The sequence below is a fragment of the Callospermophilus lateralis genome, chromosome 6 (genome assembly GCF_048772815.1).
Source record: "Callospermophilus lateralis isolate mCalLat2 chromosome 6, mCalLat2.hap1, whole genome shotgun sequence".
Lineage (NCBI taxonomy): Eukaryota > Metazoa > Chordata > Mammalia > Rodentia > Sciuridae > Callospermophilus > Callospermophilus lateralis.
The window spans coordinates 114,357,546-114,364,645 of record NC_135310.1 but is presented as its reverse complement, the minus strand read 5'-3'; positions in this window follow the sequence as shown (position 1 = coordinate 114,364,645).

The following is a 7,100-nucleotide window of genomic DNA, read 5'->3' as shown; positions in this document are numbered from 1 at the left end:
CCTCTAGCCTCTGGCTTCTTTGGTTTGGTCTCCTCCCCAGGGCTGGCTGGATGTCTCTAGGTCAAAACAACTGGTCGATTCCACTAACTCGGGGCCACAGCAGGAGGGGTTTCGCAAGAATCTAGAGAGTTATTCTGGCAACACAAGAACAAACCACTGTTTGCCTGAACTTTTCACTTCTCTGCTGGCCGAGTCGGCATCTGGAGCCCCCAAGCTGTCGGCCACAGCAGGGACGGAGCAGAAGTGGGAGGGTTAGTGGTGCAGGGATCAGGGGGCCACCCGGGTCATTTTCAGCCTGGATTCCCATGGGTCCTGACAAATGACCTTTGGAGACAGTCTGCTGAGTACCTCCTCTGATGCCAGGCGGTACCCAATCTACCTTCAGAGAAAGGCACAGAGACACTCCCTCCTGCCGATGCTACAACGGCTTCAGAAACTGCACCTGTGCTTCCGAGGAGATGCTCCCGCAAGCTGAATGTGTCATGACTCTGAGCCTCATTTGACACGTTGATATCATTTGTTTCCCCTCGTCTCTCCCCTATCTGAGGCTGCCACCCCCACCCGGAGGCACGTTGGCAGGCTGACAGGTCTGAACCCTGTCGTTCCCAAGCCTCATTTCCATTCTCTAAGCTTCCCATGAATGGGATCCTCCTGGGCTTGGAATCCGCCTTTCCCAGCCGCCACTCAGCCAGCCTTCATTCACTCTGGGCTGATCCGCCAGCAGCTCCTTCAGCACCTGTCTCTGGCTGTTATGGAAACGGGTCTCCCTAGGTGAGCTGCTGGGATAGAGGTCCTCCCTGTGTCCCCAGAGGACACACAGCACACTCCTGGCTCACCCTGACCCTGCAGTACAGCTCACATTGCATCTTCCCAGGCCCATGCCTTCGGGTCCCCTCCTCTATCTCTTTCCCTCCAAGAAATATGACCCATTGAGCCCCAGCCAGGCTCCAGGGTCCAGCTCTCTTCTGGGTGGTGGCCAGGAGTGATAGTTATGAACTGACAAGCAGCCCAGCTGCTCACTCCTGGGGCCAGATGGCCTGTGACGCATCTCAGGTAACATCACACCTGCTCTCAGCTCACGTCACGTCTGCAGGAAGCTCCCAAAACAAGGCAGCGTGTGTCAGAGTAGAGAGCACCTGTGCTTCAAAGTCAGGAAGACCTGGTCTCAACTCCAACCACTTCAGAGTCACATGAGGAAGGTGGCATGGACCGCCTGTCCTCTGTGTCCTTTCCGGGCTGTGGGGAGATGCTAAACAGCCAGGGCTGACAGAGCCTCAGCCTCATCCTGACCCATGCAATCTGCACTGCAGCCCCTAAAGCAGGCATTCCTATGGTCACCCCATTTTTACTGATGGGGAAACTGAGGCACAAAGGGGTGAAATCACCTGCCCAGGGACACACAGCTAGAGGGCGGCCATCTGAACCATCCATCCATAGGACTATCGCATGCCACCTCTCCTGACCACCCTCCTCGCTCACCCAGGTGTTCCCGACTCGGTTCAGGCACACAATGAACGAGAGATGTTTTTATCACTGCTATTACTTTAGACGGGGCTTTCAGGTGGGCCAAAGCATCCACCAGGTGTGACAGATGAAGCCACTGAACTCAAGAGGGAGCCGGGGCACCTTCCAGTAAGCCATGAGCCTTCTGTGGTGGCTTCCTGGGGCTGCCTGAATGAATTGCAACAGGCCAGGGGACTTAAACAGTCGAAAGTTATTCTCTCCTAGTCCTAGAGGTCAGAAGTCTGAAATCAAGGTGTCAGCAGGGTGACCCTCCATCTGAAGCTCTTGGGAAGAGTCCTTCCTTGATTCTCCCAACTCCTTGAAATCCTTAGTGTTCCTTGACTTGAAACCACATGGCTCCAATCTCCATCTGTGTCCACATGGACATCTCCCAGGGCCTCTCTGGGTCTCCTTCCTCCTCCGACACCCCCACCGCTCTGTTTTTGTTTTGTTTCTTATAAGGGCCACCATCATTGGACTTAGAGCCCACCTTAATTGGGGATGATTTCATCTTGAAATCCTTATTCCAAATAAGATCACATTCCAAGATTCTGGGTAAGTTTCACACTTAGGAGCCGCTGTTCAACCACTCCACACTTTCTTGGCCCTGGTTTCTATTGCTTCAAAAGAGCGAATGGCGCTAGAAGTCCCCGTGCTCTCCTGGGTCTGTGAGGAAGACGCGAATTGCAGAACCTCAGCGTCTCAGGCAGGAAGACATGTCCGGAACGGATGACAGACCACATTCACGGCCACAGGCTTCAGCAATGGACAGCCACAATGCACCCCACCCACGCAGGAGGAGCCTCCAGACACAGGTGAGGCCCCCAGAGGAGTGGGGGTGCTGGGGACCTGTCCTCCCTCACAAGCCAGCTGCAGGCTGGGCACGGGCTATGGGGCACGTTGGGGCCAATTGATGTAGCTGTTCTACTCAGAGATGGCAGCCAGACCCCTAGTGTCACAGGGAATAGATAAGGATGAGGGGGCCACGGAGGGAACGTCGAAAAGAATGGACTTTGAGGAACTGCTTGGGCTCAGCACCACGAACAGCGCAGGCTGGGCTTTGCCCACCTGCCGGCCCCGCCCACACGCGGGCCCCGCCCACACACTGGCTCCACCCATAACCTGGCTCCACCCATAACTTGGCTCCACCCATAACCTGGCCCCGCCCACACGCTGGCTCCACTCATAACCTGGCTCCACCACACGCTGGACTGGGCTTCTGGCTGAGACAGCAAAGTGTGGGAACTGGCATAACCAGGGCCAGCCTCAGGGGCTGGCGGTGGGAGAAGACCAGGAGCGTGCACAGGTCGGGTGCAAGGAGAGCTTTACGGGCTGTGCCCGCGGAGAGTTCATCAGCTCTTGGTCCAGGAGGAAGACCACCTGAGGGGATCCGAGGCTGAGCGCGGGCAGGCCGAGTCCTTCCCGGCACTGAGAGGGACTCTCTCCTCACAGCTCTTTTAAAGCAGTATCAATTTTCCTTTAGCTGACGCCTCACCCTATGGGCCCTTCCCCTGCTGCAGTCCCAGCGCACCAGGTTTAAAGTACCCCAGGTTTCAGAGTGCGTGCGCTAGGGTGAGCTGCCTAGAGAGAGCTCCTTACTCTCAGGTTACAGAAGGCCAGGCAAGGGCGCTGGTGATTTGCCCAGGGACACACAGCTAATTAAAGCTGGGGTTTGGAAGAGCAGCCCTGTGAAATCCCAGCCAAGGGTTTTGCCCTGGGGTGACACTGTGACTTTCCTGGTCTCCAGACACAAGTGCCTTCCTGGGCTACTTCCACCATAAAAAAAAAAAAAGAAAGAAAAGAAAGAAAGAAAAAGAGAAAAACTATACCTTATGATTGCATTGGTATAATTGCACTGGTATAAGGATAAATGCAACCCAGGCTAGATTAAGAATTAAAATGTGATTGATCCAGCAGGTTCAACATGGTCTCCCCACCGCAAGCCTCCTGACTGGAGATTGAACCCAGGAAAACTTGACACTGAGCCATTATTATTATTATTATTATTATTATTTTAAATTTTGAAACAGGGTCTTCCTGAATTGCCCATGCTGGCCTCAAGCTTGCAATCCTCCTGCCTCAGCCTCTGGAGTCATTGAAATTCCAGGAGAGTGCCCCCATGTCCATATGAGTGTGGCTTTTGAGACCCTTTACTAGCCTGCCCAGGCCACTTCTCTAGGCCTTTGTCAGGCAGGCCCCTCCCTGCCCCATCCATGCCCGGACCCAACCTTGCCAGGAGCTGGGTCATCAAATATTCAGGCCTTTCCCCTTCCCACATCTCCGGCAGGCCCCTGGATGTCCTCTGCTTCCCATCTGCCACTGCATTTTTCCAGATGCATCTCCTTCCTCTGAGTAGCCTTCTTTGACAACACACATCTACATTCCCTTTGTATGGAACCATCCAGAAATCCCATCTGAATGGGTGTCTCTCCAGTTTAAGGGCAGGGCCATGCTCTCCTGACATGCACACAGTGCTCCCATCCACCGCCCATGCTGGTTCACAGCAGGGTGCACAAAGCCCTGTTCAGCAAGCCCTGTTCAGTCATAGGCTGGGCACACTCAATCGTTTTTAGTTTCTCCTTCCTTGCTTTCTGTCTGGCAAACTTGTATACATCCTTCAAAGCCGCAGCTGAAGCCTCCCGGCCTCTAGAAGCACCCCTTTACCATCTGGACAGTCCGTGTCTGCTTGCCCACTCTCCTCAATTCCCACTGGAATTTGTACTTGGCTGTTTTCCCACGGTGGTGGGGCTTTCCTGATGACAGTAGCCAGCCTGGTGGAAGTCCTGTGCCCCACTTCCCATCCACACTCACTGGGACACCGGTCAGGAGCTACATCCTCTGGCCTGCCTGGGCTGGGCCCCAAAGGACATCTGAGGCCTGGTGCAAAATTGCCTAGACGTTTCTTCTTGCATTCTTCATTAATAAAAATCACCTGTAACTCTTGATTATTGGGGAATAGATTATGTAGGCCAGTGATCGTCCACCTTGGCTGCACGTTAGACTTACAGGGAGCTTGTACAGAATTCCAATTCCTGGCTTCTAGCAGATTAATCTGAAAATGGAACCTATGTCAGTATTTGGGGTATTTTTTCAAAGGCTCTTTAGGTGAGTCTGATGATCAGATGGGTGGAAAGTTTTCTAATTGAGTGTCTCCCTTTTGCTCTTATGATGTCTCTGTTTTGGCTCATTTCCTAGGTCAAGGGACTTACTCCAAGGCTGGCCAGGCAGAGGCTCATGGCTCTTAGAACTGATGGCAATTTCAATCGACCACGTGACCTGGCTGCCTGCCTTCTAAAGGTAATCTCCATGGTCTATCCTCTCATAAGAAATCTGAAGCCCAGAGAGGTTAAGTGTTTCTCACAAGGACACACAGTGAGTGGATGGTGGAACTGAGTTGTTACAAGTCAGGTTTATTTAAATGAAGATGTGGTCATAGGCTGGGAGGGGCTGGCACTTGGGGTCAAATAAGGCTTGGGGGATGGCGTGGAGTATATGTCTTCCCAGTACCCGCTGGCCTTCCCATCCCAGGGTCTACAGAGTTAACTTCCACCTCCCTCAGAAACAACTCCTTGGCTTTGGCTGAGCCGCCAGCCTTGGGCAGAGCCTGAGATCTCTTCCCAGGACAGAGAGCCCCCCTGGAGCCCAGCACTCTCAGCTCCCAGAACCTTCTGCTCCTGTGCTCCCTGCAAAGCTTCTTCAGCGGCTATGGCAGTGAATCTCGGCCCCCTTCCTTAGAGCCCTGGCGCTCTTTTCCAAGCCTGGGAAGGAGAGGTGTTTAATTTATCAGATGACGCCAGAGATGCTGTTTACATGCATGCGGTGGGACACAGGTGGCAAACCGTGAATGCGTAAACCCATTTGCAGCTTCCCCTCCTCCTGTGATCATCAGAGACAGTCTGGGTCACAGGAGCCAAGTGGCAGAGTCAGAGCGGGAAGCCACAGAGATGTGCTGGGGCAGGGGCTGCCAGGCCTTGCCACTGCTCTGCCAGGCCCAGTCCTGCCACCATCCTCCTTCTCCAAGATGGAGTGGCAGGGCATCCTGGTGCCCAGCACACACCTCCTTCTCCTTTCCCTAAGTCTGAGCCCCGACTCTGTGCCATTATCTTAGTTAACTTGGTCCCTAGGGTAACTCTAGGAGGCTTAATGCTATCATGGGCATACACAAAGTGATAATAACTAATTGTCACTATCAACACCATCTCCATTGTTAATATGTTTACATACTTATTATGCCAAGTGCTAAGTTCTTTATACAAACCCCTTCATTTAATTCTTGCAAAAACCCTAAGAATAGGAACAATTACTATCCTTATTTTTACAGATGGAGGAAAATGAAGAATGAAGAGGTTGAGTAACTTGCCCATCGTCACACAGCTAGGAAAGGAGATGGTCCCTTCATTTGTTGGAGAGTCAGGAGTAAATAGGATGTGAACACAGCATCAGCCCCCACAGAGTGGGAGAGTCAGCAGCAAGCCAGGACGTGAGCAAGGGGCTCTGGTGTTCTGAGTTCAGTACTTCCTGCTAGACCTTGTTTGGAACCCTAACACCTTCAAGTATATGTGTGTGAGAGTGAGTGTGAGTTTGTGTGCACACATGCTGCGGGTGGTGTGCCAGAGGCCATGTTCAATCAGTTGATAGGTATCGACACATTAATAGGAACCAGTCAGGTGTTTTTCCCTCCAGCTGACCACACAGTAGGTGGTGATGACACACCAACAGAGTTAAACTGAATCCAATCCAGTACCCTTCCTATCCTGGGCGTCCAGGTACTGGAAATGTAGAAAACTTAGACTCCAAGTCCACAGAGACTCCCAATGATGAGAGGCAAGTTCTGGAATTTTGCCTGACTCAAACCAGGTGCCCCCCTTTGCCAGGGGGAAAGTGATCCCTCCCCGTGCCTCAGTTTCCTTGTTGTGAAGGGAGATGCCAATGGTTCTCACCTCCAGAACTAAGGGACATGAAGCTCTGAAGACAACATGTGGCCCTTTAAGTGACACGTCATTACAATGGATATCAGGTATGCCCTCTGCCTCTGTGCTCTAGAGCCTGGGGAAGGTCCCTTTCCTCAAGGGGACAGTGGTGATCACTGCACTGCCCAGCAGAGGGTGTCAGGCTTCACACCACTGGGCTGTAGTGGCTACAGGGTGTGGGCCTGCAGGTCAGGACACGCAGGTGCCAGCCCCAGCTCTGACCTGCATGTCACCCGCACCCCAGGCCTCATGTAAAATGGGACTGTAGAAGTGACACTCTCTAAGGTTCCTTCTAGGTCTCGCTTTTTAGAGTTCCCAGGAGGTTCCTTCCCGCTCTGACCGCTGGTCTTGCTGCGCAGTATGGAGGACACTCTGGATGAGGTTGTGCTGCTAAACACAATTAAAGCAAGATCCTCAATGTAGAGGGGAGGCAGCTGGGACCTCGAGCAGGAATCCAACCTACTTAGTGGCAGGACCAACTTGGGAGTGGGGGCTGCTGGCCCTCTGTCCCCACCCAGGGCCTCCCCGAAGGACCTAGCCTTGGGGGCAGGTTGCAGAAGGTGCCGGGTCCCACTTCTGTTGAGGACGAAGGCCAGGCCACATCCCTTCTCCAACCTACCGGCAAGG